Consider the following 26,024-nt stretch of genomic DNA (forward strand, 5'->3'; position numbering starts at 1 on the left):
TCATGTTACTTTAAAAGTTCATGTTATTTATTTTTTCAAATTTCCATATTATTGAGTGTCAAATAAGGAAATAACAAATTGTTCTTTTCGGCTTTTGTATGCATTAAATATCGCTATATATGGCACAGAAAATACAATAATCATGACAGAAATGTAACTTTTGTTTATCAGACATTTGCCTTTGTAAGAGTATCATAATAAGATTATGGGGCATCTTGTGGTGTTAACATTGGTCTAATGAACTCAAATATAACCTTAAAATTAGCAAGAGTAATAATATATAATATTTTCCTAAATATAGAAATGTGTGCAATAAGAATTTTATAATATTCCATAATAGTTTTCATAATATTATGAAATGTTATGCAATATTGCTATACATTGCTAACTACAATTACGCAGTACTGAATAATGCTGTATAATACTACAATAATTGAATACAATACAATTGAATAATATTCTCTAGATGTTAGAAAATATGGGAAGAAGTATGTATTACTATATTCTGATTGTAATTATAGTTAAACTTCATCATTTCGCACACCCTTCCGCTGCAACAACTTTATGACATTCAACTTCGAAATCGAGACTGCTTGATTAACTCATCGACTTCTTATCCATTGGACTAGGAAACTCCTGAACGTAGAAGGTTGCAAAAATCGAGTTTGGGACATACCGACTTTTAATTTTGAAATGCTCTTTTAATTAAATTATTTACTACAATTTAGCGAAGTGAGAGAGGGAAGATTTCAGCTCGTAATTAAGGAATTGCTATAATAAATTAGGTTCAAAAGTAATCACTTATAAAATTATGCAGTAATACTTTGCAGAAATCCTTAAATCCGTTTTTTTTTTTTTTTTTTTTTTTTTTTACTTTTTTATATATGAAGTATGAAAAAAAAAATTATTGTAATCTTTAAAAAAAAAATGAACCCGTTAACGAATCTTCAAGCTTCAGATCTTCCTGAATCTGAAAAGCACATTTTTGTAATTATATCCGCCTTTGAACACGATAATTCAAAAACAGCTTGAGTTAGACCAAGCCGTTTGATGTATGGTCACCACACAAAATTTGTAGATTTCTTTCAAAAGTTAGTTGAAATTAGTCGCAAAGGAGGTCTACCAGCCTCTTTTATATAAGTGAAAAAGTAAGTAAGGGAAAAAAAGATAGAGCTATATGAAGGAAATTTGGTATTCATATTTCGCTCAGTATTGTAGTTCTGAGTTACATTTCGAATAAAATCTTTTCAAAAGGCTTATCATCTGTATTTCAAAAGTGCAACAACTTGCATAAATTAAATTAGATACAAAATTTTAACTTGCGAAGTGTAAAATCACGGTGTTTCTGATGCTAAAAGAAGGATAAAATATAAAAGAATACATTTATTAATATCCACCCAAATCAAAATTAAAATTCTCGTATAATCTATTCATAGATTCAGATTCTATTTATATTGAAATCTTTCCTTTAATAAATTCTGAAACAGCAGATGAAATACCAGGAAATATTTCTACCAATGTGTGTACTTATGTGCAGACAGAATAATTTGAGATGGTTAATTTTCTTTTAAAAAAATGTCTTTTTCATTTCATTACAACGCGCTTATCAATAATTATTACGCTATGTGATTTATTAGACTCATATTGCTTAATATCTATAATATTATTACTTTCTTGTATACGAAGTGCAGAGGAAATATAACAATTGCTAAAAAAAAAATCGAACTAAAGATTTTGACAAATTTTCACGTTATAGACCTCCTTGAGTTAGAAAAACACATTTTTGAAAGTATCCATCTGTCTATCAATCTCTGACATAGATAACTCAAAAATAAGATAACTCAAAAATGCTTTGAGGTAGACAGTTAAAATTTGGTATATGGTCTTTACATCAAATTTACAGATTTTTATCAAATTTTGTGCAATATCCGTTTTGAAGAAGTTTGCCTGTCCGGCTGCCTGAATATAAGTTACAAAATAAATAAGTCAATAAAAATAAAACGAAATGAGTTAGACAGATAAAATTTGGTACATAGATTTAACAGCTATAATGTAGACATCTTCAGATTTGTAGCCAAATTCAGCAAGGGATCGTTTGTTGGTCTATACTTTCAGAAACATGTAAATTCGGTAATTCAAAAATGAAATGACTTAAAATATAGGAAATTTGGTATATCTGATTTTGTGGCTACGAGTGTAGTTCGGTGTCAAATTTTTGTTTTAATCAGGAGAAAAAAAATTTTTTTTACAAATATTCGATTTTGATATACTATTAACCGTGTTCCAGGAAGTAATCGCCCCAAAAAAAGTCGTCAAGGTTGATACGATTGATTCAATAAAACTGCTAAATTCACGCTAAAAATTAGCACTTCGTAACTATTGCACGCCAATGCAGGCGTACTCTGAGATAACATCCTTGTTAGAAAATATACGAGAAAGTTTTGAGGAGACCATCCCCACTGGTTTTTAGTAAATTGTATTTATGGTATTGAATATTTTAGATAAAATGTCATCTGTTGTTAACATGAGTAATTTTATTTTCAGAGAAAAAAATTTGATTTAGGAAAGTTGCTTCCTTTATCTTATTTTTTAATCCTTTTTCAGTTTTACTATTAACATTAATGATATTTTTGTAGCGTTGAAAATTAAAAATAATCTTTAATGTCAACACATGCTCATATCATAATATTATCAAATGTGTATTGCCCAATGGCGTACGTAGAATTTAAAATGTATTTTTTGCTGTATTATATATGATAAAATATTTAGCATCTTATAGAATATTTACCCCCATGGAATTCATTTTTCAAAATAAGTTATATCCTGAGTTAAAATTAATATTTTTATTCAAAAGTATTCCTCATAATATCTTTGAAAATTTTGAAACACAGTTATATTATTACATATCGGGTAGTATTTTGGTACGGTATTCAGTATTCTTTGGCGTTTATAAAATTGTGTAATATTATTGGCAACTGTATAATATTCCAGTGGAAATAAATAAAGAATTACGGTCCAAATAACATTTCTGAAGAAAGCTTGAGAACATGGATACTGAAAGACTTTTAACTGACATGATGGAGCCAACGAAGTGTAGAAGGAGAGTTAGTTCTTAACAGCATAAAATTTCCGATAATAACTATTACGATATCTTCAATATATCGTTCAGCATTCAAAATAGCAGGAAGCATCGTGTTACATCATGTTCTAATAGGGGCATGTTAAAAATTTTTTTATCTGACTATCTTTCAAGTTTTGCTATACTCAGTATTTGCTAATAGCTCCTCGTATGGCATATATTAGGCACTAGGCATTACTACACATTTCATAGTCTTTGGAAATGAAGTACTGCATGAATATTACTTCTGCGACAGTGGGGATAAGATACTTCAAACAGTGGCTATATACGTAAACAAAACCTATTCATACAGAAGTTATAACCATATTCAGTTCTATTGCTTTGGGTTCTCTGGTATAGTTCTGCAATTTAAATCGTGTAAAGGATGTTGCTCTTTTTCTTCATATTGACAATTTTCTTGAACCTTATTTAATATACACAGTCTAGTCATATTAATGTGACCACCGCCTACTTTTGACGTCAACGTTAAATAGTCAATCGCAGAAGGCACGCGTTATCAGTTTGTTGCAGGCATTCGGAAAACTTTTCAGTTCTTGCAGTCATGCAGAAGCGGAGCGATTTATCCGACGTTCAAAAGAGCATGATCATTGGCTTTCGGACCAAGAGTAGAAGCATTTTCGAAACGGATAATTTTGTTAACTGTTCGTGGGCCGCCGTGGTAAAAGTATACCTTGCATGGCAAAAGGGCACTATCCAAAATCAGCGACGTGGCAAATGTGGTGCACCACGGGTCATAGATGGCATTGGTGAACGACGGTTTCGGATCTGTGTTCGGGTGAATAGAACATGCAACCGTTGAGCAACTGACCGCCCAAATGAACAAATGGGCTACCAATAGTGTCCCTACAACGACGGTTCAGCGATCGTTGCTGCGTATGAAACTCCGCAGCCGACGCCTAGTTAATGCACTTATGCTGACTGCTGTTCTTCGGCGACGAAGACTGGGATTTGCACGCCAGTACCGCAACTGGATTTCCACTGAGAGAAGACAGGTGGCTTTTTCAGATGAACCACGTTTTATGCTCCATCGGACAGATGGGCGTTGGCGTATACGGCGTGAAATATCTGAAAGCAAACACCCTGCAACAATTGCCAAAAGGTCCAAGCTGGAGGAGGGAACATTATGGTCTTGGGAATATTTACGTGGTATTCTCTGAGTGCACTCATCATTTTGGAAGGCACTATGGATCAACACAAGTATGCATCTATCCTTGCGAACCATGTTTACCACTTCATGCTAATTGTTTTTCCTCGGGATGATGACATCTACCAGCAGAACAATGCAACGTGTCATAAAACTCGAAGTATACGTGCGTGGTTCGAAAAGAACTAGGATGAGTTCACCGTACTCCCTTGGCCAGCAAATTCTCCGGACTTGAACCCAATCGAGAATATGTGGGACCACCTCTATCGGGCTGTTCACCACAGATCCTCATCCGCGTAACCTAGAGCAGCTGGCCAAGGCGCTGGAGTTGGCATGGCTTAACATCCTAGTGAACACCTTCAAGAACGTAATTGACCCTCTTCCTGCACGCTTCGCAACAGTCCGCTATGCAGAAAATGGTTATTCTGAATTTTGACAGGTGGTCACATTAATGTGGCTGGACTATGTAATAATTCATGAAATTTCTGATATAGTGAAATACTATCTGACTGTATAGTATAACAATCTTTCCATTTAATGTCAAAGACTGCATCATAAAAGAAACGGTTTGCCTTTTTTATGTCATATGCAGTTTCAACAGCGTAAAACTAAATATTACATATAATAATAATTTATATCTAATTGCTTGATAAAATTATAAGTTTTCAAAACGTATATTTTTCACATTATTAAAACTATATTTAGAGAAAAAGATAAATTTCGAATTTTTCTTGCATTTTAATTTTGTCGATAAAAATGTTAAATATCTGAATGATTCTTTTCGAGGAAAATAGAGAGATAACGAAAAGAAAATTAATTATTTTATATAGCCTTTTCAAAATATTTCTATATTTTAAAGAAAAGTTTCAAAAACGATTATAATAAGTTGCACATGTAACAGTTCTGAATGTAAATCTTATTATAAACGATTATAATAAGATTTACATTCAGAAGCGTATTGTGCGTGAAAAGTGGCATTGTCAAAAGTTGGAAGGGAAGACTATCTGTTTCGGACTGCAAAGTCTAATACTGGTGTACTTATTATTTAATATTATTTTATATTCAAAACTGATACATTAATTTCGGATAATTAAGCGAGGATATCTACGATAATAATGGTTTCATCTCTATTAACATAAAATATTATGCGATATCTCAACACTGTTTTCCAATATTCTGAATGCCACACAATACCATGAAGAAGTCGGAACGTTATTGCTTGGCATTTTGTGCTGATGAGAATTGTAAAAAATTTCCAAGAAAGTTTTTGAACGCAACACAAAATGGAGATTTAACGCTTTGTTAATGTACATAATAATCGCCCATTGTGTCTATCCTTAATCATAGAAACAACATCCAGCCGGTAGTCCATTTCACTGTGATGTAAACGATTCACTTGGCTGTGAAATAGACAAGACGCCATTCTTTATGAGCAGTTTCAAAACCCACAAAGAGGCGTTAAAATAGTCTGAAACATATTCAACTGATCGAAGTAATTACAAAAGTTTTATATAGTTACAAGCATATTCTGCACTTGGCTATTGAACGCACATCAGTGATACCTAACATGATTAACAGAGTCTAGCTTGAAATGGACAAACCATATGGATATTGCCCCTGTGACCAAGGGAAGCCACTTTAAGATGATTATTATTTCAAATAAAACTTTAAGTTTCTTTCTACATTGTGCTCAATTTTTTTATTCTTTACACTCTTTACAAGAAAGTTGTAATCACTTGTAATAGATTCAATTGTCTTAAAATAGCATGCATTCTTGAATTATCTAAGGAACATAAAATAATTCGCAAAAATAGATTTTGGTGATATTAACGACTTTGAAAATAAAAAAAGGAAGAAAAAAATGCATAAAAATTATTTATTAACATCGCAAATGATATAATTTTGTTCCTTGAATTTATTATTTTTATTTTGAGGTTTATGTATGAGGTATATGTAACATGTAAAAGAAAGAATTTCGAACTTTAATAAATTCTGTTTAGGGTGAAGCGAAAAAAAAAGTTTTAATGTTGCTATATCATGAAAAAAATTGAGATTTTGAAAAAAATAGCTAAGGAAAGGTATTAAAATTGATTGATCTCTAAAACTCTCATAGGGAGTTTAAAAATCGTAAAAAATAGCGAAAAATAACTGTCTTATTAATTTTAATTTTTTTAATCGCAGTTAGATTATTCAAAATTATTATGACTTGCAACTTTTGATTATTTTTATTTTTGAGCCTGACTTAATCCCCTATAAATTTGTCTTATGCCTAATTCTTTGAAGTGTTTTCTGTTTTCCATTACCGAAATCAACATCATTTTTAACCTAGGAGAAAATGCATTGTATTTGCTTATAACTTTTATAATTTTAAGTAAGCTTTCAGAAAGAAAAAGAAAATTTTGTTTCAACTGCTTTAAACCAGTGCCTTGAGCTCACTGCATTTAAAAGCAATGATACAGATAATTTTAAAGTAATTTTTTATTTTTATTTTCGCCCATTTTGAATGTTGGTTTGTTATTGCTAAACCTAAAATGTATCAGTTTGCCAGGAAGACAAATAGATAATTTTTCAATGCATTTTACTGATTTTATGGCAAACTGAAATACTGAAAAAAAAAAAAAATTCTTTTGATCCATGCTAAATATTTTTTGTAAATATATGTGGTTAGTTCTATAGTAATTGAATTCTTTCTAGAATGCCCATAAATTAAACTTCCAAGTATCATCTGATGAAAAAAAGAAGGAAATTTCATGGAAAAATTTTTTAAAGGCATAATAACGTTTTATTACTTGAAGTGCTTTTTAAGTTTTTTTTCCTTGTTACTTTCTTTATTTTTGCCGTTCATTCTTCGCTAACAAATATTATAATTTTGGAGCTGAAATTTTCAATGTGTTATAAAAAATGAAGAAAATAAGAGGAATATATATATATATATATGTAATGATATTTTAAACTTTAATTTCAATTTAATTAATTTCCAAGATTTTATCTTAAACTTCATTCTAAAAAAATATTCTCTTATTTCGTGATCCAATTCCCCTTTCTCTACTTAATTAATTCAAGAGAAGCTTTATAAAATTGCTTAGTCAGCTAAACGTCGATATGAAGGGGTACGCTCGGTGTGAAGGGGTAAAAATGTCCAGTAAGCACATTCTTTCTTAAAAGATCCCTGTGTTTCCCTTACATGTGATTGATATGCGTCAGAAATCCCTATCAGAATCTTATTAATATATTAGTACTATGAAGAAATATTTTCCCTATCAAAATCTAAGGTTATATAAAGCGAGGGATAATTTATTTCGTGCCTTCTTCCCCACTTCGGCTTTTGTACTGCTCTGTGGCGGAAGTCTTGTCCGCGTTTCTGCTTGTAAATAATTATGCTTTCCCGATGGATTAAAAAGAATTTAAAAATGTAAAAAATCTCTTCACTGTCTTCAAAACTGCATCCTGCTTCACATAAAATAATGCTTACATATTAAAGAACCGACAGGATTCCGAAAATTGTTATATATATATATATATATATATATATATATATATATATATATATATATAGGATCTAAATAGCATTTTACTGTGTATATATATCGGATTACTAAAATTCTCAACAAAATCATGCATGAAAATTAGAATTATGATAATAACTAAAAACTGCATTTTGTAATTAAAAAAAAAGAATTTTATTTCTCTTATGAAGTACTATAACAGTTAATACTCTAATGCACAAATAGAGAAGAATTTTAAAGTTTTAAGAATGAATAAAAAGCAGTCCATTTTCACCGAATTTTTATGACTTTTAATTCTAATACGGTAAACATTTAACAATTCTATCAGTTTTTTTCCTCGTTGTATTTCGTTTTAATTCTCAACATTTCAGGGGTATAGCTATATAAAATAAAAAATTTCCCTTCCATTTTGAATCTTAACTAGCAGTACCCTCACAGTGTTACCCTTGGCATAACATCCAAGAGGAAAAATTAACTTTAAACTTAAGTTTGATTCTGTAATTCAATTGAAGTTCGATTTAAAGAGAGACTTACTTCACTCAACAGAAAACTCTGCTTCCCTAAGTGTGGGCAATCTTTCACTGAACGTTCACTAACAGAACGTTTCTTTCCTTTACATTTTCATTATCGTGCAACAAACGAAGCGTTTCGGCATTTAATGTGCTCTGGCCAAGGTTGGATTTCCTTTTTTTTGGGGGGGGGGGCATAATGAATTTTGAATCGCTGTTTAAAATCAGACGTAAGCAGAGAAATGAATCCCATATGCATACCACAGCTCTTGCTATTTGCCCATGCACAACTTGATGTTTTCGCACATGCTCGGATAAGTGCAAAGCACAGATACTGCTGTTTTAAACACGCGCGAAGCATAGTAGAGAAATAATTAAAATCGCAGTTATAAAACTTCTTTTTTTATTTTGACCTTTCCCAATAAACGCCCCACAAAATGGTACAAATATCTCCAAAATCAGTTAATTATTTCTCCAGTTTTTCTCTTTCAAACATACAGACGCTTTCAGGAGACTTCATTTTATGCTATGTACAGATTTTTTTGTTAACTATTAATAAAGCAAGAATTTCGATCTAACAAGAGTCGGTAAATCATTAAACATTTTTGGGCTATTACTTACAGCTTAAATGCAAATGATAGAAATAAATGCCACAAAAGAATTATTTGCATCAAAAAATTAATATAAACATAAAAAAAACACACCTAACATGTCGCCATTCTTTTTTCAGCATACTTTTCAAAATTTCTGCTGAGTGTTGTTTTTAATATCCTCTTTTTTTTTTTTTTATCTCAGAAATAAATTTAAAAATTCTAATCAAAACTTATCGTATCTAGGGATATCTCTAATATATTTCTTTTTGTTCATTGTTATTATATTAAAACAATGATGACAAAGCTAGACATTTCTTTTTGATAAATATTTTAGAAGGTGATCGCCCATCGAGGATTAAACAGCCAGTTAAAAAGTCTCGCTTCAAAAATGCAGGTAAAATGTCTCATTTCAGATAACTAACAACAGAAAAAACAATTGGTTTTAGATCTTATGAATTATCTTACTTAAGAGAACTATGTTATTAGTTTATCGTACAATTGATTTTAAAATGACCAGATATTCTGAATTCACTCAGACAGCTCAGGATTTCAAAATAGCAAAAATTTGAATGAAATGCAATTATACATTTCTTACATATCATTGCGCAGCACACATTTAAAAGTGATTTTTAAATTAATTTTTTTAAAGCTGTATTTCATAGAATTGTACTCCTTAGTTTTTATCATAAATAGGGCAGAGTTACTCTTATGCAGATGAATTGTGAATGAATCCATGTGAAAGAAAAATAAATTTTAAGATGCGTGTGAAAGAAAGAAAAAATGATTTTATCAGTACATTAAAAAGGAAAAAATACTTTTTAAAATGAAAAAAGTGAAGGCGAAAACAGAGTGTGCAGTTGAAATATGAAGACTTTAAGTAAATTTTAAACTTTTTATAATATATTTTAATTTTAATTTAATAAATGATTGAGACTTTTTTCCAGGACTGTAGTCTTTTATTTTTTCTTCCTGTGCCTCACGCTTTTACGCTTTTTGTTTCGACATCAGATTCCCGATTGAAAAATATTTTTTTTTCCTTTTTAATGCAATGATAAAGGTTCTTTTTAAAGTTTTTACAATTATTTTTTCTATCTTATTTTTAAGGATCTCTATTGTGGTTTAAAAGGACACAAAGCAATTAAGCCTTATTTGAGATTCGATAGCCTTATGCAAATAACAATATCAAATCGGCCAAATTTCTTTAAATTTTTATCCATGTTCTGAATAGTCAAATAGAATTGCATCTTGAAGAAAATTATCTTCAAGTAAAATAGTAAATTCTTAAGAATAAATATTTTAATTTATGCATAATTTTTCCATCTACAATATATTAATGCGAATTAGAATATTTGCTATTAAAATAATAAATATCCTGATTCGTATTCCTAATATTTCTGTTCTAAGAATAAATTATTAAATTTTATTCTTTTATAACACACTTAATTTCTTACTTTAATTAATTTCTATCAGAAATATGTATGTCTAATCGAAATCGTAAAAGCGGGAAATTCAATCAAAATAAATTAAAATTATAATCGCACTAAAAATCTAGAATAAATTTTTAATGTATTTTAACTTTCAAAGAACATCCAAGAATTTCTTTCCTAAGATTATATTGTGTCGTATTTTCTTTGTATTAATTCATGACTTTCAATAAAAATATAATGTTGCCAATAATATTGTGCCGATCTCCTTTTCTGTGTATTGTGCTTTAATAGATTTATGAAACAACGTTTAAAACCTTCTTATTATTTTCCATATTTTAAAATCTTGAATATATTTCATAATCCAAAGTTACAAATCTTATGGAATGCAAAACTTAATATTTCTGAAACTGACTTCAAGATACCGCAACGTCAATGGATTCATTTTTTAGTTAAATTAAAATATTTGTTGATAATTAAATGCAGTAGAATAAATAAAATTTTATTTTGTGATCAGTATTGAATAGCAGTACAAAATTCCAGAATTTTAATGCATGAAGAAATAAGTTAGAAATCGATAACAATATTCCATTTAGACAAACATGAAACATACTTAATTCATATTGATTATCAGAAAAAAAAGTTGATAAATAGAAATTATGACAAAATATACTATTTATGCGTTTCTATTTCTCCAGTTTTAACGATAAACAGTTAACAGTTTTTTTTAAACATTTTTAACAGTTTTACTAACGATATACTATTTTTTTTATATAATTTATTTATATATATTTTAGTTTTTCCTAATGCCTCCTTGATTTGTTGTTAGATAGCATCTTGGATTGTATGCCTGGATCAAAGTTTACAAAATCTGATTATTTTAGTTAAATATTATTATGGTTGTCATCTATTGAATGTAAGATGAAAGAACGGATCCAAAATGAAATAAAGTAAAAAGGCCCTTTATTCCACAAGGAAACATGAAGCACAAACGGCAAAAATACAACTAATGTATGCATGCTTATAAAAGTTAACAATAAATAAGCAGACAATAAGTCGCTAATAAAAGAAACTGCGCTCTGTCACTAACGTTATTTATGATCAATGTTACAAGAAAGAAAATTAAGCCTCACGTGAGCGTATTGCCTTTTATAGTCTCCAAATGTCCAAAGATCTAAGGATCGTTTGGAGAATTCCATGTGATCTTATATTCTTAAAAGACTATACCTGAATGAGAAGATGACAGTTTTGGAATTTTTACTGCGATTTATTTTACTATGGGAGGTATAATATGTACATGGAGATGGTAATGGAACACGTTTCTTCGCACCATTAGAAAAGAGCAAAGTTCCAGAAAAATTTCCCCCTTAGTGATTCTAGTAAGATATTCTGATAGGGATTTCTTTGACACATGTCAAATTCGGAAAGGGATTTTCAGGTATCTTTAAAAGAATGACCTAGTCATTAGGAATTTTTATCCCTTCGCTAGGGGCATGAGAATTCCCGACTGAGCAATTTTTTTAGAACATAGGTTAGAAATAATTAAATGGAAAACTGAGAATTGAATCAGGAAATAAATGAAAATTTTAGAACGAAATAACATTGGCTAATTTAAGATAAAAATTAGGAAATCCATTAAGATTTAAATTAAATTAAAGGATATAAGAATAGATATATAAATGGCCATTGGAGAGCTAATGAGCTTTTAGGCCCATATAGGAATTTTTAAAAGATCACATTTTTTTTAAGATTAAAAATATTAAGAAAAAGCAACGAAAAAGCTCTTTGGTGTCAGAAAATACACCTATAATTTAGTACTTGAAGTAATAACACATTTAATAACATGTAAACTGTTACTAAAAAAAGAATTCTAGATATTAAAAATTCAGATAATGTGCAAGTATATAGCATTCATGGGATAAAATATGTCTTAATGTAAACTGTTACTAAAAGAATTCCAGCAATTAAAAATTCAGACAGTGTGCAAATAAATAATGTTCATGGAGTAAAATGCAACATGCGTGTTGAAGCATCTCAACGCATATATAAATAGGCATTTATTTATAAATAATTTTTGCTTTTGTTAATTTATTTTTTTGGAAAATATTTGTGACTTGATTGCAGATTTTATAATCTGCATTATTATCCGTTCTATCCAAGGAACCTGCTTTATTATACAAATTTTCTATAATGTGTAATCACATGTTCAAAACAAATCTTGTATTTTCAGTCTGATGATTTGGCAATAATGGTTATAGGAAAAAAAGCCTAAACTCTGGACTTAAGATATTACAACATTGACGAAATGCCAAAAGCCGTTAGTTAAAAAAGGAAAAGCTAAAATGAAATGTTTGTAAACAAATTTTGAAAAAATATGACTTTGAAACTGATATAATAAAATATATAATAAAGCAATAGAAACTGATAAAATTACAAAGGGAAATAAAATGTTATTCAATGAATTAAAATAAAGAAGCATTAAAAATAGTCATATGATATTTTAGTCAAGCTTATCTTAAAAGTTCTAAAATATAAAAAAGATTTACTATAAACAATCTAAAAAATTTAAATAATTTTGAAAGACGGTGTTTTAGTTTTTTTTCCCTAATCCGGCAGATAAAATGTCTTATATTTCTTTATAATAGCTCCAAAAATGCAATGGAATAAAAAAAAGTATGTAATTAAGAGACAAAACAAAAAGTAAACGCCATTTATAGCAATATAAAAACGATCAATTTGAAATAATTGTTTCTATATTCAAAATTTATCAAATGAAATTTAAAAAAATTACTTCATTTAATGACTTCGAATTAAGAAACATATTTTAGAAAGTGTGCATCTAATCATACTATAATTGAACGAAAATGCATTTTTCATAAAATGTATCAAATAACTCAAACTTTGTAAACCATAGCTTTAATAATTGAAAAAAAGTAACGTAATTAACAATATGATTTAAAGAAACACTTTTATTTTCGTTACAACAATGAAAACTATTGTTGTACTTCATAAACAAAATATTTTTTAAAAATTGTTAAAATAACAGAAAAAATTGTACTATACTAAAAAATAATATAATTAAAAATGATTTTTTTAAAATTATCAGTTGTAAAAAAAATGTTAAAAGTCACGGCATATATTATTACGAAGATCTGACTTTTAGTTACCAAATGCAATTTATATATTTAAATAATTAGTAAAAAACAACTTAACTACTATATATCTATTTCTAATTTTTATTTCATATGAATTAAAAATAGGTGTGACTCCTAGATAAGTCATTAATGTCCATTGGTATTCTACTTCCCACATTTGCAAAATAAAATTTTAGCACAGGTAGCAACGGTAGGATCAATTTCGACAGTATTATTTCCCAATTAATTTCGCTACTTTGATCAGTCGGTATGTTCTATGTGCAAATATAATTTAATACAATATTTCAATTGGTGTGATAATAGACAGTTTCTTAAAGTTGTTTGTGATTGCTAAATTAATGTAATTAATGCAGTAGAAAATAAAGTAATTGCCAAGATGGCAAGTATACATTCAAGAACTGAGAATGTATCAGTTCTTTGATCAGAGAAAGTAAAAGTAAAAATATTGTCCAACTCATGGCAAGCCCCATTTGTCAAGGATAATTATAAATAACTCTTAAAAAAATAATTTTAAAAAATAAGTTTTTTCTTCTCCCGAGTCAGCGATCTCTCCTGACTCTCGGGGATTTTGCCCCTCCTGTCTTTCTCACCCTCGGAGAGAGCTCCCCCCCCCCTAAATCTGAAAAACAAACTTCATCTGAAATAGCTGTCAGTGATCTCATATAATATAACAGAAAGCTAGGAACCAAACAGACTATTCACGATTTATTAACATCGTCCTAATAGTTTGGACCACATTACTAGACTAATAATATCATTTTAATCATTCAACCTTCAACCACTCTTGCCAACGTCCATAATCTGCTGCTTAATTTGCATTGCATGAAAGCTGTCGTTAGATAAGCTTACATCAGATTCACTCCCAGTATTAAATTCAGGGTTCTGTATACCTTCATCTGTCGAGCATATAAATGTGAAAGGAATATCATTATTAAGTGACACAGGTCGTCTTACTGATTCTAAATCAGAACATTTAGTTAATTGCAAGTACTTATTTGTACTTTTCTTGCAACGTTTAAGACCTTTCACTTTCAATTGAGAAAAATAACAGTAATTGTGGTGATTAAAAAGCTACCACATTTTGCCCTCCCCCCCCCATTTTTATAAACGCCTTTTATAAACTACGTGGTGAGAGGCTTATCTTGGTTCACCAAGTCTAGATAGTGTGAATTTAAATACTTATTAATATTTGACGCGGACAATATTTTTGTTGTATTATATACTAGCCGCCTTTGGCAACCAGCCGGTTCGCCAATCTTAATGTCCGTTAAAATTTTAATAATTAAATATTTTATGCAATTCCTACTTTAATAGCTTTTTCATCAAAATATTTTAAAACTTCAAATTTTGATAGTCATATAATACACTCATAATATTATAAATGCCTTCAATTATAACGTGATATGTATCTCTAATTTTCTTTTAGCTCCCGTAGAATTTATACTTTAAATTAAAGTGGAAATGATTAATCTGCAATTAATATAATAATATTTTTTACTGAAACAAGGCATATTTTTGTAATATGATTACTGTAAACAGTCACTGAGCTTTAAACTTTATGGGAACTAAAGAATATATTTCTTAATTTATGTAATATTTCAAGAATTTGTCAACAAAATTTTCTCAGATTCATCATGACCAGATCGATTCATTAACAATGTTTAATTTTAAATGCATCAAACACTAAGAAAATAAAACGAATCGTTTAAAATAATCGGTTGAAAACAGGTTTAAAAAAAACTTAAGATTACTTAAAAAACGATGTATTTAAAAAAACTATAAGCATATTCAAAAAATATGTAACTAACATAAATGCAATTTAATTACAAAAGCATGCAACTAACCTAAAAATAATTTAAATCAAGTACGCAATCAGTCACAACAATCAGAACACAATGCGCATGCGTGAATTTTCAACGCCAGTTACGGTAATGCAAATGTGTGAATTTTTCTACGCCAGTTGGGGTAACGCTATGCAGATTAGACATTTTTAATTTCCTTTATTCTGTTTTATTTTAATTCAAAAGTACTTCAGAATGAATCTGAAAGATCTATTAATTAACAATGTTTAATTTTAAATGCATAAAACATTCAGAAAATATTCAGAATCGTTTGAAATAATCGGCCGAAAAATGTTAACCCTAGTCTTATTAGAGTGAGAAAAAAAATCTGAATCCTTACTCATTTGGCGGTGGGAAAAAAGAAATTTTTTTTTTGGCGGGAAAGTTAGTTTTTAATTAATAATTAAAATTCTAATTAAAAATTCAAAAAAAGAAACCCCAGGGGCACATTCCCGACCTCCAAGGTATACATGTACCAAATTTGGTAGCTGTAGGTCAAACGGTCTGGCCTGTAGAGCGCCAACACACACACACTGAGCTTTATATAAGTATATCTATACTTATAATAAAGCTCAATGTGTGTGTGTGTGTGTGTGTGTGTGTGTGTGTGTGTTGGCGCTCTACAGGCAAGGTCATTTGACATACAGCTATCAAATTTGGTACATGTATACCTTAGAGGTCGGGAATGTGCACCTGGGGTCCCTTTTTTTGAAATTTTAATTACAATTTTAATTATTAATTAAAAACTAACTTTCCCGCCAAAAACATCTTCCATTTTCCCCACCGCCAACTTTTTCGCCAAAAGAATCTTCCATTTTCCCCACCGCCAAATGAGTAAGGCTTCAGTATTTTTTTTCTCCCAACAGTAATGAGGCTAGGGTTAAATGTTTTTCGACGGATTATTTCAAACGATTCTGTTTATTTTCTTAATGTTTTATGCATTTAAAATTAAACATTGTTAATTAATCCATGTTTCAGATTCATTCTGAAGTACTTTTGAATTAAAATAACGCAGAATAAAGGAAATTAAAAATGTATAATCTGCATAGCGTTACCCCAACTGGCGTAGAAAAATTCACGCATTTGCATTACCGTAATTGGCGAAGAAAATTCACGCCTGCGCATTGTGTTCCGATTGTTGCCATGACAACCATTATCAACGGACGATTTAAATTATTTTTAGGTTAGTTGCATGCTTTTGTAAGTAAATTGTATTTATGTTAGTTTTATATTTTTTGTATATGCTTATAGTTTTAAGTACATCGTTTTTTAAGTAGTTTTTTTAAAACCTGTTTTCGACCGATTATTTTAAACGATTCATTTTATTTTTTGAGTGTTTGATGCGTTTAAAATTAAACATTGTTAATGAATCGATCTGTTCCTGATGAATCTGAGAAAATTTTGTTGACAAATTCTTGAGATATTACATAAATTAAGAAAGATATTCTTATTATAGTGCCCAGAAAGTTTAAACGCTCAGTGACTCTGTTATCAGTAATCATAGTATAAGAAATGCTTTGTTTCAGTAAAAATATATTATTATATTAATTGTAGATTAATTCTTTCCACTTTAATTTAAGGCATAAATTCTACGGGAGCTAACAGAAAATTAGAGAGATACATATTACATTATGATTGAAGGCCTTTATAATATTATGAGTGAATTATATGACTATCAAAATTTGAAGTTTTAAAATATTTTGATGAAGAATCTATTAAAGTAGGAATTGCGTAAAATATTTAATTATTAAAATTTAAACGCACATTAAGATTGGCGAACCAGCTGGTCGCCAAAGGCGGCTAGTATATAAATAAAATGAATAAAGCAGGCAACTAAAAAATATATAAATAATGTAAGCAGTGACATCCATTAGTGGTTTAGACACTATCCAAATGATGAGAATATGAATTACTTCAAAACTAAAGTCAATTTGGCAAAAGGAACATACGTTTTGAAATCAACTATCTCAAGATACTCTAAAACCCCTAAAGCTTCCTTGACAACCAATTTTGTGTAATTGTTGTTGAGCAACGCAATCTTTGCTTCAATCACTATTTGTCTATGTCCGATAACATTCGGCTTCAGTCGGAAGCGGCCGAGCCGAAAATGACCCACATACGTTAGTATGCAAAACAATCATCTTACCTTGATGGTCCCATTCCGGTTTCATAGAAAGAGAAGTTTAGCGTGTGTTTGGGAGCAAGTTTTTTACCCTCAGTCGGCTTTCAACCTCCGAATCGGCAGCAAGTAGGGTGAGTGTCTTTATTGCACCTTCTGGGCATCCAATATAGGTCTAATTATTGAATTTGGGTGATATATTTACACTAAATTCAATCTCAGGTGGGTGACAAAAGAAATATACGTTTACACCATTCAACAGCAAAGTTATATCCATGCAGAGATGTTTTGCTGCAGTTGTCAAATATGTTTCTATAAAATTAAACCGAATTTTTCAGTTGATTTTGAAATTTCTGAATTCTTTATAACCATAAGTATTATGAATAATTATTAAAAATCCAAGAATAAGTTTTAGGAATTTATTAAAAGAACGTATGTGAATTATAAGTTCAAGCTATCTATAAAGCTCGCAAACGTTATGGCTTTGTTTTTATATAAAGTGAATTGAAAATGGCATATAGAGCAATTTCTGAAACTTTAATAGTGGAATTTAGCTCCGTCAAATGTTTTGAATTCGAATTCGGCGGTAATTCGAACTTTTTCTCTGAGCCTTTGAATTAAATTACTTCAAATTAAAATTCTATCAAAGTATTACTGGTAAATCGAATTAATTTTAGTAGATTAGAAATAAAAAATTTTTAATGTTTTTAAGAGTTAAGCATGTCCATGCCATGCACCTTAATGAGCATAATTAAATCATTAATCTTTAACCTATTCGAGAGTTTTACTATTGTGCAATACAAACAAGCAAAAAAAAAAAAAAAAAAAAAAAAGCAATAAAATTTCTTTTTTTTAAAAACCTTTGAATATATTAGGAAAGATTTTTTTTTTGTACCAATGCTATGCACTTATTTTATTATGTATTTGTTGATATTGCCATTTTCAAAAGTTTAAACAAATGTGATCATATGATTCATTCAATCATACTTTAATGATAAAAAATTTGTTAGTTATGTGTCATTTACTAAAATTGTTATATGCTGAAAATAAATCTTTATTGTCATTTTTATTTTTTAATAAGTCTTGATACAATTATTTTTAGTATCAGTTTTTCTCATTTCGAATTTTTATATAATGCACATTTTTATTGTGCCAGTTTCCGAATTATCAAGTACTTCTGTACTTGAATAGGTAAAAGTTAGAGTGGCGTAAGTCATATTTTCTTTGTTTTCCAGAAATTAACTCTTGGCAAACGATGCTATATCATTTTCGAACAAAAATATTTTGCTGACATCATTTTTTCCTTAGAATCCAAATTCATCGAAGGAATTTAATATTCCAATTGTGTACGATGTTAAGCGCGTAGATTTTAAATATAATTTAAATAAGTACATATAATAAATATAACTATTGTTCTTAATTGCTCTGATTGGCCTAAGGCAATCTATGCATTATATAGATGCAATAATATTATAATAATGTAAATCACTTTTTCAAAAAGTAAAAGTTTTAATAATGTAAGCAATGCACAAATAAAAATCTTTCGATGAATTTGGATTCTAAGGAAAAAATGCTGTCAGCTAAATATTTTTGTTCGAAAATGATATCGCATCGTTTGCCAAGGGTTAATTTCTGGAAAACAAAGAAAATATGACTTACGCCACTCTAACTTTTACCTATTCAAGTACAGAAGTACTTGATAATTTGTGCATTGCTTACATTATTAAAACTTTTACTTTTTGAAAAAGTTATTTACACTGTTATAATATTATTGCATTTACATAATGCATAGATTGCCTTAGGCCAATCAGAGCAATTAAAAACGATAATTATATTTATTATATATACTTGTTTAAATTATATTTAAAATCTATGCACTTAACATCGTACACAATTGGAATATTAGATTGAAATATATAACCTTATTATGTAATTTGTGCATATAAACCAATCTGTACCATCTGGTTTCAGATGAAATGTAAAATATAATAATTAGTGTATTCACCGAATTGTTGGAAAAAGTGAACGTCAGCCTGCGACCTGTTTCAATTAATTTATTCTCTTCTACCACACTACTGTTTGTTTTATTATACGATGTCAAACTCGCAATTACAAAATTCGCTACATCTGCCAACAGGGGAAAAAAAAAAAAAAAACATTCAGTTACCGCTAAATATGATAATCGTTTGCATTGATTTTTATTTTGTTCCTTTTTAAAACTGCAGCAACAATTATAGAGAAATGAGTCTTCATTCAATTTAGGATCAATCTTTTTTTTTTCCAGGAATAATTTTATATCTTCTCGTGAAATAGATCAAGATTAGTAGGGTAGTTACATCAATCAGATTTATAGTTGGAAGGAATGCTCATACGCATTCACCTAACGAACACTCGTCTGTAAATGTTATTCAAGATTCTCAAGGGTGAGTTATGTTAAAAAAAATTGTTTCGATTTTGCTGTTACTGGATTGTAAGATAAATGTCACAGCATTTGATGCTATAATTCTATAAAAATAATGTGTTATTTTTAAACACTTGTTAAAAGTGTGTTATTTTTAAACACTTATTAAAAGCGTGTTATTTTCAAACACCTATTTAAAAATAACACATAAATAATAAGGCAGAAAAATTAGAATTCTATTCTATTAGTATATGTAGAAAAGACAGTCTGTATAAGTTAAGGATTTTAGTTCAATCTATAATGCATTACATTATTTTTACGCTTAAAAGTTGACTAATTTAAAATGATATGTGTTTTAAAATTTGCTTTAATGTTAATTATTCATATATACAAAGTTTTTTTTCCATTTTTGGTGCGTCCTATGGCGTAAGTTACATTGACCATAAGTTTACTGTGCTAGACTATGTTTCAGTTAAAGAAAAAAGATAAGTTTTAAAATATTTTCTCTGATAGAAATCTCATGACTAAGTTCGAAAAGATAACTCGAGCAATTTATGATTAAAAAAAGATAAGAAAGTTAGATTATTGCCAGCAAGCGATAGAATTTATAACACTTTTTAATAATTCATATCTCATTTATCATTTTCATATCCATAATATTAATAAAAAATTAAATTTAGGGCATGATTCTAATTTAACATAACTTGAGTTAGGAATGAATTAAAATAAAGTTTGACAGATTTCAAATTAGCGAAATGCTACATTAAACCTCGTCAATAACAAATTATAACATTTCTATTATGTATTGTTACCTATTGTTACCAATTATTTGTTATAATATATGAAATATTTACATTTTACTATAATAGAAAAGCTTAGGATCAATCTTGAATAATATAGATTAAAAATGTTTTATTCTTCGAATCTACTCGAAATTATTTAAAATATATTGACTCTTTATTGAAATATCTTTTATAATGGTGTATTTTTTTTATTTATGTGGTATAAAATTTTAAAGAGTTAAGAATCTTAATAAGTAATTACATCTCTTTTTCGAGTGATTAATCATTCTAATAATCAAATTTAATTTTTTTATGAATACATAGATTTATCATACTTAGATCTGTAAATACCAGCAATCATGTTTAAATGCAGGTAGCGTTCAGTTTATATAAGGGAATGTCATTCTGGGACGAATTAATATAGATTCCACGAAATAATAATTGAAAAGGAAAACTGAAAACAAAAGGTATTTAGTAATTAGAAGCTAGTTTATAGCTCTTTAAAATTTTGATGCTTTTTCCCTTTAACTATATCTTTTTTTTTATTTTTAAACTTCCTCTTCCATTTCATTTTATGATGCAATTGCCTTTTTAAATTGTGGTTTATTGAGAAATATACTGTAATATCTGTTGGAATCCAATAATCGATGCTGTGTTGCAATTCACTTATTGATGGATATTCACTTTTATACTCTAATAATAAAATATTCTCTAATAATAATAATATACTCTAATAATAAAAAGTTACTCAACTAGCAAATATACCACACTGTTTTGGGTAAAAATATTTTCATGTCATTATTATTGAAAAAATTAAGTATTTAATTAGTTGCCACGTAACTTATTCTAAAACCAGTTTTATATTTCGGTATCTGTAATCAAAATGTGAAGGATAACGAAATAAATATTAAAATAACCACATATGAAATAAGTAGTAATTGATAACAAGATGTAATCGTTATATAAAATAAAGAAAAAAATATTTAATTCTATTATTCGACAAAATAATAATTTCCAAATAAATATACGTATTACACACACACAAAAAAATAATGTAACATTTCTATAAAAATAATTTTCCATGAAATATTATAACACAAAACTTTCTTATCGTTTGCAACTTTATTAATTATTTTTTTTACTAAAGTAAGAATATTAATGGCATCAAATGATTTTGAACTCTCTTTGTTTCTCGAAACGGGGCAGACAGTTTCTAAAAACAAGAATTAATTTATTAAAAATTAAAAAAAGGTTGGAAGACAAATTTAATTAAACATTGGATAGTAATGTTTAAACAAATAAAAAAATGATTTAAAGTACTTATTAATATTTTCAATAAATAAGATTGGAAACTCTAAAAATTTCTTTTATTATTGTGGAAACTTAATTCTTGATTCAAAAAATATTATTAACTGTTACGAATTCTTCACTAAAATCATCCTTAAGCTTCTTAGTATTTGCGATGTGTATGTTGAGATCTATCGAAAATTTCTATTTTAATCGTTTACAAACTATTAAGGAATTTCACTTCTTTTTATAATAGATTTATTAAGAGTGTTTTCAAATAAGATTCAACAATAAATAATGAATAATGATTTTTAGTTCAGTCTTGTGAAATTATTTGGGAAAACTGTTAATTTCTGAACGAATTCTGTATACATAAATAAAAATATTCTGTCGATATTAAGCGACAAAAATTTTCGAGTTATTAACACTATTCAAGATATAATCGAGTTACAATGCCGCCGTCCTGGAATAGGGGTAGCGCGTCTTCCCCGTGACCTGGGCGTCCTGCGTTCGAGTTCCGGTTCGGATATAGTTATTACTGTGTTCTATCTGTGAGGTGTGTGAATGTGTCCCCCCTGTAAAAAGGGGTTGTGTAAGCGAATGTGTGTGTTTCATCGTCATATGAGCTAGAAGTCAGACTTCTGCCCTCGGGTTCTCAGGGGTCTTTACCCTCAGAAGCTACTGCATCCCCTTTCCGTGGTAAAGCGTACACGATATCATCATCATCGAATTACAATGGATGCCCCCTTTTTTGCTTTTTAACTAAATGTTTAATATTCAGTGCATTTTCTGTAAATTGGGAATATTAGTAACTGAAGTTTTTCGTCACATCCTAAACAACATTAAAAATTACTAAGATAAATTCTATTCTTAAAGATATGATAATTCAGATTTTAATCAATCTGATTATTTAAAAGAAGCAACTAAATGATCATTAACCAGAGTGTCAGAAAATTAAGCATTTTGATAGTAGTATCTATATCTGACTGAACTAAATTTATTAGTTAAGTTTCACCTCACATTTTTCAAACTTATCTTAATTAATAAGCAAAACTTTATTTAAAGAACTCTACCTGTAAATAGACTTTTTAACAGGTCGAAAACCAACAAACAAAACGAAAGCTCAGTGTTTTTCTATTATAACTTCCAAAAATAGAATGTTACAAAAAATGAAACAATGTGATGAAAAAAGGTCTTTCAAATTTGAATGCTTTCTTTTTTTTATTAATACCTTACTGTTTTTATTATACCTTCTTACTGTGAAATTTTTTTTCTGGCTGTACAGATTTTTTTTTCTGTGTAACATTTTTACACTCATTCTGCCTTTTATGTACAAAAGCTTTTTTAATAGAATGACATGACAAAATCGCATGAAAATCGTAACTGTTTGCATTGCTTAATTTCTGTTTGCATGTTATCTTATATGTTATGCAAATTAATTTTCTTATTACTCATATTTTATTGATTACTATATTAAATGGATAGGTCCCAATTGATATGTATTATATAAACATTCTCAGCATAATGTAAACTCGATTGAAAATATTGATAAAAAATTAAAAAATAGTACGTCTAATTATTAAGCATACTGAATTTTTTCCGACTTACTTCATATCTTAGTGACTATGCCTAAATACTTCATATTTAACTGAATGAAATAAAATAAGAAAGTAAAATTTATTACTGCATTGCCAAAGAATATGAAAAAATAAGTATTTTTTTCCCCGTGACTTTTAACTTTAGAAAATAATCCACGATTTTATAATGGATGAAATAATACCGACAATTTGAAATTCAATTTAATAATGAAAGTTAGTTTTGAAAATTTTGCAAAACATATATATTTAAAAACTTGTATGAGAAAATTGTATGACAAAATGTCAAAAAATAAAGTTTTAATTTTAAAAAGGCATAGAAGTAGTTTTTATGCAATAATATTTGAGAAAATTATCAAGATAAAATACCAAACTCTGGCTTAATTTTTAATAAATTAAAATTGCAATAATCTTTTTAATCGCTCCAAAGTGCACATAGGTAGATCTATGCCAAAAAATTGCTTATACATCATTTACAAATACGTTATCGTTTGTTTTTAGAGACTCTGTCTTCTTTGAAAATCTATCATAGGAGACCAATTACAACACAGAGTCGAAACTATTTAGGTAATCTATAAAAATGAAATTGCATTGTCTTTTAACCCATTCAGTCTAATGTATTCTGTCGTCAGAATACATTAGACTGACTAGACATTAAACTTTGTTATTAGTCCAGTATTTCGAAATTTCCGATCTTTACTTTGCTTTGCCATTTACATTTATATATAATGCAATAGTTCTATTCCAAACCGAAATCATTAATAATTTTCAAAATAATGAAAAGATAGTAACGAAATTTTTACTCGAATTTATTCTATTTTGGCTGAAATGCGATGACAACACAAGTTGTATAGAATACAGCTAATACTGACTTAACTCGTTGCGCCTTAATGAAGCTATTGCAATGAAAGATATATAAGAATTTCTTCAGTTTATAATAATTCTATGAAGACTTTCGTAAACGATGACGAGGCATTAAACGAATGAAATGTATTCTTAAGGAACATATTAAGAAATAAGATAGATAAGTATGAAAAGAACATTGGAAGTCGTCTGCAAAACAAAAGAGAATATAGCAATAAGTAAAATTAGGAATAATTCTGATGTAGATCGGTTTTCATTGAATCGTTAGGTAACTATTTGCTCTTAAATCTCGTGACCTTATGAAAATGCTTGCAATTTGATTTTTAATAATAAATAAATTTGTGATGAAGTCATTAAATTTCATATTAAAAAGGTAATTATATTAGAAATTTAGTTGTAATATCTTCATTAATGTCAAATTGTTTATGAAAACATGTGCTCTACTTCGGGTAGAACAATTTATAATTTCATTGTTAAGATGAAAAATAAATTTACATGGTTTTTTTAAAACATGTATTTTTTTTTAAATCTAAATTTTAATCATTAAAATTCGGTGAATTAATTGATACTTACTTGCATCAATCATGGGTTAACAAGGCAGAAACTTATATGCTTACTTCTTCGTGTGCGAAAGATTGAAGAGTGCGGAGTAATCTTGGCATTAGGTAACTCCGCACACTACTATTGTCAGTAATTAAAAGCGCTTTGGATCATTTCTCTATATGGTGGTTAGGACATGTATCAAGTTAGACACACACGCATACACACACACTTTATTGATTGTGAAAGGTTTCTAATGTCACTAAGAGTTAAAAGTTTCTAAAGTTGTTACATCACTGTTCGAGAATCCATGGGCGCTAAAAGTAATCGGCTTAAAATTTCGAACCTTTGATTTTTATTTTCTTTCTGAAAGCAATAATAAAAATTTCCATTTTCAAATTTTATCAGACCAGGTAGTTTTTATTAGAATAGATCACTTTTTGAGTCAATTTATTATCTATTTTAATCAAAATGAGATCTGTTGGAAGAATAAATTTAAGTGGGATAATTCTGAACATCATGGAAATTAGTGCGACGTATTATTACTTACAAAAAATGCTTTACTTAATGAATACCTTATAAATTGTATAAATGCCTCGAAATTATAGGAAATGTAATTAAAAAGGATGATTCATAAGGAATCCACACCATTAAAAAATAAGTCCAAACCGTTCATATAGCTTATTTAAACAAGGAGGAAGTTGAAAACGATTTTTTAGATTTACGAACAATTTTTGAAAAATATAAATTAATCTAAAATGAATCTATAGTTTAGAAGAAACCGAATAACAATGACGTAAAAGTCTGCAGGTTTTGTTTTCAGTGCTGCCGGAATTTAAGATGTTAAAATTACAAAAATAGTAAATTTAGTTACTCAGTTTGTTCTGATGGATCTCATAAAGATGAAATTATGTAAATTTTAACTTTGTTAATTTTATCTTAAATTAATTCAATAATGCTTGTTATTTTAAATATTTATTCTTTATTTTTGTAAAATACTGGATTTTAGATAATTTTGAATTAATATTTGCATTTATATTTATGTAGTTTCTAAAAAAAAAACCGAGTTTTTACTCCTTATTTATGCAATTTCAAGGCCGCATCCACGGTATTCCCTCATCAATT

At 28.5% G+C, this 26,024-nt stretch overlaps 1 protein-coding gene across 4 annotated transcripts in view; it reads left to right on the forward strand.

Moving 5' to 3' along the window:
- The first annotated feature begins 17,463 nt into the window (after positions 1–17,463).
- The window catches only part of LOC129981847 (organic cation transporter protein-like), a 58,828-nt gene continuing 50,267 nt past the window's right edge, over positions 17,464–26,024 (forward strand). For 2 of the 4 annotated variants that reach the window (XM_056092883.1, XM_056092879.1), the window contains exons 1-2: positions 17,464–17,564; positions 19,715–19,853. The gene's annotated coding sequence lies outside the window, so the exon portion shown is untranslated. Of the gene's footprint in view, positions 17,565–17,634; positions 17,653–19,714; positions 19,854–26,024 lie in introns of those variants that run through there. The other 2 variants (XM_056092880.1, XM_056092881.1) reach the window with 2 other exon arrangements.

This window comes from Argiope bruennichi, chromosome 8 (assembly GCF_947563725.1).
Source record: "Argiope bruennichi chromosome 8, qqArgBrue1.1, whole genome shotgun sequence".
Classification (NCBI taxonomy): Eukaryota; Metazoa; Arthropoda; class Arachnida; order Araneae; family Araneidae; genus Argiope; species Argiope bruennichi.